The 12,649-nt window shown below is 56.7% G+C and overlaps 4 pseudogenes; all 4 read right to left on the bottom strand.

The window, feature by feature from the left end:
• Positions 1–128: 128 nt before the first annotated feature.
• On the bottom strand, positions 129–248 carry LOC129638297 (uncharacterized; annotated as a pseudogene).
• A 3,244-nt stretch (positions 249–3,492) lies between these two features.
• On the bottom strand, positions 3,493–3,612 carry LOC129638296 (uncharacterized; annotated as a pseudogene).
• A 3,251-nt stretch (positions 3,613–6,863) lies between these two features.
• On the bottom strand, positions 6,864–6,983 carry LOC129638295 (uncharacterized; annotated as a pseudogene).
• A 3,250-nt stretch (positions 6,984–10,233) lies between these two features.
• LOC129638294 (uncharacterized) lies at positions 10,234–10,353 on the bottom strand (annotated as a pseudogene).
• Positions 10,354–12,649: the final 2,296 nt, after the last annotated feature.

Genomic DNA, 12,649 nt, shown 5'->3' with positions numbered 1-12,649 from the left:
CCACCCACTCACTCCCCCCGCCCCGGGAGGGGCTGGGGCTGCGGGGGTGGCGGGGGGGCGAGGGGGGTGTGGGTCCAAGAATTGGGACGCGGGGCGGGGGCTAAAGGACCTCTTCTGGTAGGCAAAAAAGCCTCCAGCACCCGGAATTCCCAGGTGGTCTCCCATCCAAGATACTAAACAGGCCCGACCCTGCTTAGCTTCCGAGATCAGACGAGATCGGGCGCCTTCAGGCCGGTAGGGCCGGAGACGGACGCGGCCGCCGCGGGGCGCCCTAAGAGCCTTGCGCTTCGCCTCCCTTTCGCTCTGACCTGCAGGTCGGGCCAACGGGCCGCCCCTCTCCTCGGGGGGCCGTGCTGTACTTGAGCCGCACGACCCGCGACCGCACTCCAGCCTGCTGACGCCGGCCCGGCCCCCGAACACCGCCAACACCAGACCAGCAACCGCCTGGCCGGGCCCGGGGGCCCGATGGGCTTCCAGGACCCCCCAGTGACCGGGAGGGCGTGCGTGCGTGCGCGCGGGGCCTGGGGGGTGGGCTGAGGGGTGCGGAGGTCTCGGCGCCCTCCCACCCCCGGCCACTCCAGACCCGGCCGCGCTGGCTGAGCGGGGCCTCCCCCCCCATCCCCTTCGCTGCTCAGGGCCGCGCGACCCCGGAGGTGTCGGTCTTCGGGGCCCGCCGCCTCCCGATCCCCGCGGCCCGGGGGCCTCTGAACCTCCTGCGGGCCTAGGCGCAGCGAATCTTGAGCGCCCAACTTGCCCGGCACCTGCCCGCTGCCCAAACCCACCGGGAGCCACGGAGGCGTGGTCGACCGGAGCGCCTCAGCCCCGCCCCTTTGCCCTACCGAGGCGCCCCCCTTGTCCCCACGCCGCCCGCCAAGCACCCAACCTTCCTGAGAGAGCAGACGAACCACAGGCAGGCACACAGACAGACAGACAGACAGACACACACACACACACACACGAGTGTGGTCTTTGGAAATACTTCTGTTCGTAGTTGCTGGGTTGAGCCCAACTTTTATAGGACCCATGGAGTGCGGCCCATCAGGCTCCTCTGTCCGTGGCATTTCCCAGGCGAGAATACTGGAGTGGGTTGCCATTTCCTTCTCCAGGGGATCTTCCCGACCCAGGGATCAAACCCGAGTCTCCTGCGGGCGGATGCCTTGCCATCTGAACCAGCACATTGCGAATTCCCTAGGCAAAATACAAAGAAAAGAGCTCGTGTGCTACTAAGTGGAAAGATGATTGAAGAAACAGAAGGTGTCCTTTGTTGGTATCTTTGAATCTTTCTTTCGTTTTCGTTGATTTTTACTCTTAAGGCTACTTGAACAAGGCAAGAGAGAAACCCCAGAACTGAAAAGCAGTTGACTTTTTTGAAAGAAACCTGTGCAGGTTAAGCACTCTTCGTTTTTGAGAGATGGTGAAACGCAAAATCTTGATTCAACACATATGACTTTGGTGAACTTTATTTCAAATCTCCATGATGAACCCCTAAGGCGTCCAGGAAGAAAGGAGTAGAGCGGGAGACAAAAAGAGCAACCTTTCCCCTTGGCGCCATCCCAACCAGCTGCTTAGTTCCTTCATCTCATGGACTACCATCTGGGCTTATCTGGTTTGTCTGATTCTTGTTTCGGGGCCCGTTTCTAGTCACAAGGCTGTCAACAGTGGGGGGTGGGGTGGGGTGGGGGGGAAGCCCTTCTTTCCATTCCACATGAGACCCAGTGGACAATCCAGGCCCTGGCCACTGCATAGAGCGTGCAGCAACAATATCAACGGTGATGCTGGTTAACAACGCAGATTCCTGGAATCCACTGCGTTGGCTACTGAGTGTGTGCGGTGGTGGTCTGGAACCTATACCTGGAAGCTTTCTTGATGATTGCAAATGACACCAAAGTCCGAGGACGATGGAAGATCTTCACGTTTCTGCAAGAGCCACACACCTCCAGAAGGAACCACAAGACTTGCCTGACATGGTCAAGGTCTAAGTATTGGACTACACGTCGGAAGGTCTCCACCTTTGCTATGGAAGTCAAACGATCTTTCTTGGAAATGAAAATGGATCACACTGAACGTTCACATTCTTCTAGAGCATTTGAAAAGCCCTAAACTGTAGAAATCTGCTGTACGAGTTCCTTGAAAGCAAGAACCCATACTGATGGATATGTCTTAATGCCTTAGATTGTGCCTTGAATATAGCGTACACATGAACCCAGGAAAGGAAAGAATGGAATCGCCAAGTATACAAAGAGATCAAAAGTGCCGAGCCAAGTGACACCTTGAGGCGTCCAAGAACTTTTCTGTCTTTCACACACTAAGTAAATCCTGAGCACCTACGATGAGCTGGGAGGCATGTAATAAGTTTCTGGATCTAGAAGGCGGAGAGAAGCAGACACAGAGTTCCTGCTTTCACTGAGACGAATCTAATGATACATCACAGGCAGATCGTTTGAGAACTTGTCGAGGGGCCTCTACCCTCACCAAAACCTGGGTGTCAGGGAAGGCTTTTCAGAGTAACCATTGCGTTGAGGTCCATAGGTTGAACCTACGTAAACCAGGGTTGAGATGCAGGAAGAATTTCAGGCAGGGAAAACAGCATCCTGGAAGTCTACGTGACCAGGGAACCTTAGGACGTTCAAGAAATGAAAATGCCCTATGGGATGGAAGCCAAAGAGTGCAGAGGGCATTCCAGGGAAAAGACATCCGAGAAGAACGTGAGGAGCAGGCATGAAGGGAATTGGTCGTATCTTCAATATGATGGGAAAATACAAGAGCCGTTGGAGCAGGATGGTGACAGAATTGCATCTGCATTTCCAAACGGTCATCTTGCTCCACGTCACTAATGATTGGAGAGACTCAACTCCAAACGCCAAGGAGGGACCACTTCGCCCGAGTCCGATTGGGCCTCATTGCAATGTCTGTCCATAGCAGATGCTGGAGAAGCTGTGGAGCAAAGGGAACTCTCCTCCACGCTGAGTAGGAATGGGAGTTGGTACAGCCGGGATGGAAAAGAGTATGGAGGTTCGCGAAGGAACTAAAAGTAGAAGTAGCCTATGGTTCAGCAGTCCCACTCCCAGGCATAGATCCACCCCCAGTACAAGCCAACAAGCCAGATGCCCCGTTTGGGCACATCGATCTGTGCGCGCGCTCGCATGCGCATGCGCGATCGCCTGCGAGGCTGGGGGTGGGGCGGGGGCTGGGGCTCTGGCTGGAGTCGGTGCAAGCCCCGGGATTGCCTGAGGCAAGCCAAAGGAGCCCCAGAGGGAGACGGGACGGCCGGTCGTCTGGTTTCCTGAAAGCCGAATGCGAATGCGGAGGGGCTCGCGGGCCGCGGGGAGGCAACCCAGGTCTGCAGCGGGAGTCGGGGCCCCGGCCACCCACTCACTCCCCCCGCCCCGGGAGGGGCTGGGGCTGCGGGGGTGGCGGGGGGGCGAGGGGGGTGTGGGTCCAAGAATTGGGACGCGGGGCGGGGGCTAAAGGACCTCTTCTGGTAGGCAAAAAAGCCTCCAGCACCCGGAATTCCCAGGTGGTCTCCCATCCAAGATACTAAACAGGCCCGACCCTGCTTAGCTTCCGAGATCAGACGAGATCGGGCGCCTTCAGGCCGGTAGGGCCGGAGACGGACGCGGCCGCCGCGGGGCGCCCTAAGAGCCTTGCGCTTCGCCTCCCTTTCGCTCTGACCTGCAGGTCGGGCCAACGGGCCGCCCCTCTCCTCGGGGGGCCGTGCTGTACTTGAGCCGCACGACCCGCGACCGCACTCCAGCCTGCTGACGCCGGCCCGCCCCCGAACACCGCCAACACCAGACCAGCAACCGCCTGGCCGGGCCCGGGGGCCCGATGGGCTTCCAGGACCCCCCAGTGACCGGGAGGGCGTGCGTGCGTGCGCGCGGGGCCTGGGGGGTGGGCTGAGGGGTGCGGAGGTCTCGGCGCCCTCCCACCCCCGGCCACTCCAGACCCGGCCGCGCTGGCTGAGCGGGGCCTCCCCCCCCATCCCCTTCGCTGCTCAGGGCCACGCGACCCCGGAGGTGTCGGTCTTTGGGGCCCACCGCCTCCCGATCCCCGCGGCCCGGGGGCCTCTGAACCTCCTGCGGGCCTAGGCGCAGCGAATCTTGAGCGCCCAACTTGCCCGGCACCTGCCCGCTGCCCAAACCCACCGGGAGCCACGGAGGCGCGGTCGACCGGAACGCCTCAGCCCCGCCCCTTTGCCCTACCGAGGCGCCCCCCTTGTCCCCACGCCGCCCGCCAAGCACCCGAACTTCCTGAGAGAGCAGACGAACCACAGGCAGGCACACAGACAGACAGACAGACAGACACACACACACACACACACACACACACGAGTGTGGTCTTTGGAAATACTTCTGTTCGTAGTTGCTGGGTTGAGCCCAACTCTTGTAGGACCCATGGAGTGCGGCCCATCAGGCTCCTCTGTCCGTGGCATTTCCCAGGCGAGAATACTGGAGTGGGTTGCCATTTCCTTCTCCAGGGGATCTTCCCGACCCAGGGATCAAACCCGAGTCTCCTGCGGGCGGATGCCTTGCCATCTGAACCAGCACATTGCGAATTCCCTAGGCAAAATACAAAGAAAAGAGCTCGTGTGCTACCAAGTGGAAAGATGATTGAAGAAACAGAAGGTGTCCTTTGTTGGTATCTTTGAATCTTTCTTTCGTTTTCGTTGATTTTTACTCTTAAGGCTACTTGAACAAGGCAAGAGAGAAACCCCAGAACTGAAAAGCAGTTGACTTATTTGAAAGAAACCTGTGCAGGTTAAGCACTCTTCGTTTTTGAGAGATGGTGAAACGCAAAATCTTGATTCAACACATATGACTTTGGTGAACTTTATTTCAAATCTCCATGATGAACCCCTAAGGCGTCCAGGAAGAAAGGAGTAGAGCGGGAGACAAAAAGAGCAACCTTTCCCCTTGGCGCCATCCCAACCAGCTGCTTAGTTCCTTCATCTCATGGACTACCATCTGGGCTTATCTGGTTTGTCTGATTCTTGTTTCGGGGCCCGTTTCTAGTCACAAGGCTGTCAACAGTGGGGGGTGGGGTGGGGTGGGGGGGAAGCCCTTCTTTCCATTCCACATGAGACCCAGTGGACAATCCAGGCCCTGGCCACTGCATAGAGCGTGCAGCAACAATATCAACGGTGATGCTGGTTAACAACGCAGATTCCTGGAATCCACTCCGTTGGCTACTGAGTGTGTGCGGTGGTGGTCTGGAACCTATACCTGGAAGCTTTCTTGATGATTGCAAATGACACCAAAGTCCGAGGACGATGGAAGATCTTCACGTTTCTGCAAGAGCCACACACCTCCAGAAGGAACCACAAGACTTGCCTGACATGGTCAAGGTCTAAGTATTGGACTACACGTCGGAAGGTCTCCACCTTTGCTATGGAAGTCAAACGATCTTTCTTGGAAATGAAAATGGATCACACTGAACGTTCACATTCTTCTAGAGCATTTGAAAAGCCCTAAACTGTAGAAATCTGCTGTACGAGTTCCTTGAAAGCAAGAACCCATACTGATGGATATGTCTTAATGCCTTAGATTGTGCCTTGAATATAGCGTACACATGAACCCAGGAAAGGAAAGAATGGAATCGCCAAGTATACAAAGAGATCAAAAGTGCCGAGCCAAGTGACACCTTGAGGCGTCCAAGAACTTTTCTGTCTTTCACACACTAAGTAAATCCTGAGCACCTACGATGAGCTGGGAGGCATGTAATAAGTTTCTGGATCTAGAAGGCGGAGAGAAGCAGACACAGAGTTCCTGCTTTCACTGAGACGAATCTAATGATACATCACAGGCAGATCCTTTGAGAACTTGTCGAGGGGCCTCTACCCTCACCAAAACCTGGGTGTCAGGGAAGGCTTTTCAGAGTAACCATTGCGTTGAGGTCCATAGGTTGAACCTACGTAAACCAGGGTTGAGATGCAGGAAGAATTTCAGGCAGGGAAAACAGCATCCTGGAAGTCTACGTGACCAGGGAACCTTAGGACGTTCAAGAAATGAAAATGCCCTATGGGATGGAAGCCAAAGAGTGCAGAGGGCATTCCAGGGAAAAGACATCCGAGAAGAACGTGAGGAGCAGGCATGAAGGGAATTGGTCGTATCTTCAATATGATGGGAAAATACAAGAGCCGTTGGAGCAGGATGGTGACAGAATTGCATCTGCATTTCCAAACGGTCATCTTGCTCCACGTCACTAATGATTGGAGAGACTCAACTCCAAACGCCAAGGAGGGACCACTTCGCCCGAGTCCGATTGGGCCTCATTGCAATGTCTGTCCATAGCAGATGCTGGAGAAGCTGTGGAGCAAAGGGAACTCTCCTCCACGCTGAGTAGGAATGGGAGTTGGTACAGCCGGGATGGAAAAGAGTATGGAGGTTCGCGAAGGAACTAAAAGTAGAAGTAGCCTATGGTTCAGCAGTCCCACTCCCAGGCATAGATCCACCCCCAGTACAAGCCAACAAGCCAGATGCCCCGTTTGGGCACATCGATCTGTGCGCGCGCTCGCATGCGCATGCGCGATCGCCTGCGAGGCTGGGGGTGGGGCGGGGGCTGGGGCTCTGGCTGGAGTCGGTGCAAGCCCCGGGATTGCCTGAGGCAAGCCAAAGGAGCCCCAGAGGGAGACGGGACGGCCGGTCGTCTGGTTTCCTGAAAGCCGAATGCGAATGCGGAGGGGCTCGCGGGCCGCGGGGAGGCAACCCAGGTCTGCAGCGGGAGTCGGGGCCCCGGCCACCCACTCACTCCCCCCGCCCCGGGAGGGGCTGGGGCTGCGGGGGTGGCGGGGGGGCGAGGGGGGTGTGGGTCCAAGAATTGGGACGCGGGGCGGGGGCTAAAGGACCTCTTCTGGTAGGCAAAAAAGCCTCCAGCACCCGGAATTCCCAGGTGGTCTCCCATCCAAGATACTAAACAGGCCCGACCCTGCTTAGCTTCCGAGATCAGACGAGATCGGGCGCCTTCAGGCCGGTAGGGCCGGAGACGGACGCGGCCGCCGCGGGGCGCCCTAAGAGCCTTGCGCTTCGCCTCCCTTTCGCTCTGACCTGCAGGTCGGGCCAACGGGCCGCCCCTCTCCTCGGGGGGCCGTGCTGTACTTGAGCCGCACGACCCGCGACCGCACTCCAGCCTGCTGACGCCGGCCCGGCCCCCGAACACCGCCAACACCAGACCAGCAACCGCCTGGCCGGGCCCGGGGGCCCGATGGGCTTCCAGGACCCCCCAGTGACCGGGAGGGCGTGCGTGCGTGCGCGCGGGGCCTGGGGGGTGGGCTGAGGGGTGCGGAGGTCTCGGCGCCCTCCCACCCCCGGCCACTCCAGACCCGGCCGCGCTGGCTGAGCGGGGCCTCCCCCCCCATCCCCTTCGCTGCTCAGGGCCGCGCGACCCCGGAGGTGTCGGTCTTCGGGGCCCGCCGCCTCCCGATCCCCGCGGCCCGGGGGCCTCTGAACCTCCTGCGGGCCTAGGCGCAGCGAATCTTGAGCGCCCAACTTGCCCGGCACCTGCCCGCTGCCCAAACCCACCGGGAGCCACGGAGGCGTGGTCGACCGGAGCGCCTCAGCCCCGCCCCTTTGCCCTACCGAGGCGCCCCCCTTGTCCCCACGCCGCCCGCCAAGCACCCGACCTTCCTGAGAGAGCAGACGAACCACAGGCAGGCACACAGACAGACAGACACACACACACACACACACACACACACACACACTTGAGTGTGGTCTTTGGAAATACTTCTGTTCGTAGTTGCTGGGTTGAGCCCAACTCTTATAGGACCCATGGAGTGCGGCCCATCAGGCTCCTCTGTCCGTGGCATTTCCCAGGCGAGAATACTGGAGTGGGTTGCCATTTCCTTCTCCAGGGGATCTTCCCGACCCAGGGATCAAACCCGAGTCTCCTGCGGGCGGATGCCTTGCCATCTGAACCAGCACATTGCAAATTCCCTAGGCAAAATACAAAGAAAAGAGCTCGTGTGCTACTAAGTGGAAAGATGATTGAAGAAACAGAAGGTGTCCTTTGTTGGTATCTTTGAATCTTTCTTTCATTTTCGTTGATTTTTACTCTTAAGGCTACTTGAACAAGGCAAGAGAGAAACCCCAGAACTGAAAAGCAGTTGACTTATTTGAAAGAAACCTGTGCAGGTTAAGCACTCTTCGTTTTTGAGAGATGGTGAAACGCAAAATCTTGATTCAACACATATGACTTTGGTGAACTTTATTTCAAATCTCCATGATGAACCCCTAAGGCGTCCAGGAAGAAAGGAGTAGAGCGGGAGACAAAAAGAGCAACCTTTCCCCTTGGCGCCATCCCAACCAGCTGCTTAGTTCCTTCATCTCATGGACTACCATCTGGGCTTATCTGGTTTGTCTGATTCTTGATTCGGGGCCCGTTTCTAGTCACAAGGCTGTCAACAGTGGGGGGTGGGGTGGGGTGGGGGGGAAGCCCTTCTTTCCATTCCACATGAGACCCAGTGGACAATCCAGGCCCTGGCCACTGTAGAGCGTGCAGCAACAATATCAACGGTGATGCTGGTTAACAACGCAGATTCCTGGAATCCACTCCGTTGGCTACTGAGTGTGTGCGGTGGTGGTCTGGAACCTATACCTGGAAGCTTTCTTGATGATTGCAAATGACACCAAAGTCCGAGGATGATGGAAGATCTTCACGTTTCTGCAAGAGCCACACACCTCCAGAAGGAACCACAAGACTTGCCTGACATGGTCAAGGTCTAAGTATTGGACTACACGTCGGAAGGTCTCCACCTTTGCTATGGAAGTCAAACGATCTTTCTTGGAAATGAAAATGGATCACACTGAACGTTCACATTCTTCTAGAGCATTTGAAAAGCCCTAAACTGTAGAAATCTGCTGTACGAGTTCCTTGAAAGCAAGAACCCATACTGATGGATATGTCTTAATGCCTTAGATTGTGCCTTGAATATAGCGTACACATGAACCCAGGAAAGGAAAGAATGGAATCGCCAAGTATACAAAGAGATCAAAAGTGCCGAGCCAAGTGACACCTTGAGGCGTCCAAGAACTTTTCTGTCTTTCACACACTAAGTAAATCCTGAGCACCTACGATGAGCTGGGAGGCATGCAATAAGTTTCTGGAACTAGAAGGCGGAGAGAAGCAGACACAGAGTTCCTGCTTTCACTGAGACGAATCTAATGATACATCACAGGCAGATCCTTTGAGAACTTGTCGAGGGGCCTCTACCCTCACCAAAACCTGGGTGTCAGGGAAGGCTTTTCAGAGTAACCATTGCGTTGAGGTCCATAGGTTGAACCTACGTAAACCAGGGTTGAGATGCAGGAAGAATTTCAGGCAGGGAAAACAGCATCCTGGAAGTCTACGTGACCAGGGAACCTTAGGACGTTCAAGAAATGAAAATGCCCTATGGGATGGAAGCCAAAGAGTGCAGAGGGCATTCCAGGGAAAAGACATCCGAGAAGAACGTGAGGAGCAGGCATGAAGGGAATTGGTCGTATCTTCAATATGATGGGAAAATACAAGAGCCGTTGGAGCAGGATGGTGACAGAATTGCATCTGCATTTCCAAACGGTCATCTTGCTCCACGTCACTAATGATTGGAGAGACTCAACTCCAAACGCCAAGGAGGGACCACTTCGCCCGAGTCCGATTGGGCCTCATTGCAATGTCTGTCCATAGCAGATGCTGGAGAAGCTGTGGAGCAAAGGGAACTCTCCTCCACGCTGAGTAGGAATGGGAGTTGGTACAGCCGGGATGGAAAAGAGTATGGAGGTTCGCGAAGGAACTAAAAGTAGAAGTAGCCTATGGTTCAGCAGTCCCACTCCCAGGCATAGATCCACCCCCAGTAGAAGCCAACAAGCCAGATGCCCCGTTTGGGCACATCGATCTGTGCGCGCGCTCGCATGCGCATGCGCGATCGCCTGCGAGGCTGGGGGTGGGGCGGGGGCTGGGGCTCTGGCTGGAGTCGGTGCAAGCCCCGGGATTGCCTGAGGCAAGCCAAAGGAGCCCCAGAGGGAGACGGGACGGCCGGTCGTCTGGTTTCCTGAAAGCCGAATGCGAATGCGGAGGGGCTCGCGGGCCGCGGGGAGGCAACCCAGGTCTGCAGCGGGAGTCGGGGCCCCGGCCACCCACTCACTCCCCCCGCCCCGGGAGGGGCTGGGGCTGCGGGGGTGGCGGGGGGGCGAGGGGGGTGTGGGTCCAAGAATTGGGACGCGGGGCGGGGGCTAAAGGACCTCTTCTGGTAGGCAAAAAAGCCTCCAGCACCCGGAATTCCCAGGTGGTCTCCCATCCAAGATACTAAACAGGCCCGACCCTGCTTAGCTTCCGAGATCAGACGAGATCGGGCGCCTTCAGGCCGGTAGGGCCGGAGACGGACGCGGCCGCCGCGGGGCGCCCTAAGAGCCTTGCGCTTCGCCTCCCTTTCGCTCTGACCTGCAGGTCGGGCCAACGGGCCGCCCCTCTCCTCGGGGGGCCGTGCTGTACTTGAGCCGCACGACCCGCGACCGCACTCCAGCCTGCTGACGCCGGCCCGGCCCCCGAACACCGCCAACACCAGACCAGCAACCGCCTGGCCGGGCCCGGGGGCCCGATGGGCTTCCAGGACCCCCCAGTGACCGGGAGGGCGTGCGTGCGTGCGCGCGGGGCCTGGGGGGTGGGCTGAGGGGTGCGGAGGTCTCGGCGCCCTCCCACCCCCGGCCACTCCAGACCCGGCCGCGCTGGCTGAGCGGGGCCTCCCCCCCCATCCCCTTCGCTGCTCAGGGCCGCGCGACCCCGGAGGTGTCGGTCTTCGGGGCCCGCCGCCTCCCGATCCCCGCGGCCCGGGGGCCTCTGAACCTCCTGCGGGCCTAGGCGCAGCGAATCTTGAGCGCCCAACTTGCCCGGCACCTGCCCGCTGCCCAAACCCACCGGGAGCCACGGAGGCGTGGTCGACCGGAGCGCCTCAGCCCCGCCCCTTTGCCCTACCGAGGCGCCCCCCTTGTCCCCACGCCGCCCGCCAAGCACCCGACCTTCCTGAGAGAGCAGACGAACCACAGGCAGGCACACAGACAGACAGACACACACACACACACACACACACACACACACACTTGAGTGTGGTCTTTGGAAATACTTCTGTTCGTAGTTGCTGGGTTGAGCCCAACTCTTATAGGACCCATGGAGTGCGGCCCATCAGGCTCCTCTGTCCGTGGCATTTCCCAGGCGAGAATACTGGAGTGGGTTGCCATTTCCTTCTCCAGGGGATCTTCCCGACCCAGGGATCAAACCCGAGTCTCCTGCGGGCGGATGCCTTGCCATCTGAACCAGCACATTGCAAATTCCCTAGGCAAAATACAAAGAAAAGAGCTCGTGTGCTACTAAGTGGAAAGATGATTGAAGAAACAGAAGGTGTCCTTTGTTGGTATCTTTGAATCTTTCTTTCATTTTCGTTGATTTTTACTCTTAAGGCTACTTGAACAAGGCAAGAGAGAAACCCCAGAACTGAAAAGCAGTTGACTTATTTGAAAGAAACCTGTGCAGGTTAAGCACTCTTCGTTTTTGAGAGATGGTGAAACGCAAAATCTTGATTCAACACATATGACTTTGGTGAACTTTATTTCAAATCTCCATGATGAACCCCTAAGGCGTCCAGGAAGAAAGGAGTAGAGCGGGAGACAAAAAGAGCAACCTTTCCCCTTGGCGCCATCCCAACCAGCTGCTTAGTTCCTTCATCTCATGGACTACCATCTGGGCTTATCTGGTTTGTCTGATTCTTGATTCGGGGCCCGTTTCTAGTCACAAGGCTGTCAACAGTGGGGGGTGGGGTGGGGTGGGGGGGAAGCCCTTCTTTCCATTCCACATGAGACCCAGTGGACAATCCAGGCCCTGGCCACTGTAGAGCGTGCAGCAACAATATCAACGGTGATGCTGGTTAACAACGCAGATTCCTGGAATCCACTCCGTTGGCTACTGAGTGTGTGCGGTGGTGGTCTGGAACCTATACCTGGAAGCTTTCTTGATGATTGCAAATGACACCAAAGTCCGAGGATGATGGAAGATCTTCACGTTTCTGCAAGAGCCACACACCTCCAGAAGGAACCACAAGACTTGCCTGACATGGTCAAGGTCTAAGTATTGGAGTACACGTCGGAAGGTCTCCACCTTTGCTATGGAAGTCAAACGATCTTTCTTGGAAATGAAAATGGATCACACTGAACGTTCACATTCTTCTAGAGCATTTGAAAAGCCCTAAACTGTAGAAATCTGCTGTACGAGTTCCTTGAAAGCAAGAACCCATACTGATGGATATGTCTTAATGCCTTAGATTGTGCCTTGAATATAGGGTACACATGAACCCAGGAAAGGAAAGAATGGAATCGCCAAGTATACAAAGAGATCAAAAGTGCCGAGCCAAGTGACACCTTGAGGCGTCCAAGAACTTTTCTGTCTTTCACACACTAAGTAAATCCTGAGCACCTACGATGAGCTGGGAGGCATGTAATAAGTTTCTGGATCTAGAAGGCGGAGAGAAGCAGACACAGAGTTCCTGCTTTCACTGAGACGAATCTAATGATACATCACAGGCAGATCCTTTGAGAACTTGTCGAGGGGCCTCTACCCTCACCAAAACCTGGGTGTCAGGGAAGGCTTTTCAGAGTAACCATTGCGTTGAGGTCCATAGGTTGAACCT

The sequence above is a fragment of the Bubalus kerabau genome, chromosome 23 (assembly GCF_029407905.1).
Source record: "Bubalus kerabau isolate K-KA32 ecotype Philippines breed swamp buffalo chromosome 23, PCC_UOA_SB_1v2, whole genome shotgun sequence".
NCBI classification, from domain to species: domain Eukaryota; kingdom Metazoa; phylum Chordata; class Mammalia; order Artiodactyla; family Bovidae; genus Bubalus; species Bubalus kerabau.
This window is presented reverse-complemented; position numbering and strand designations above follow the sequence as displayed.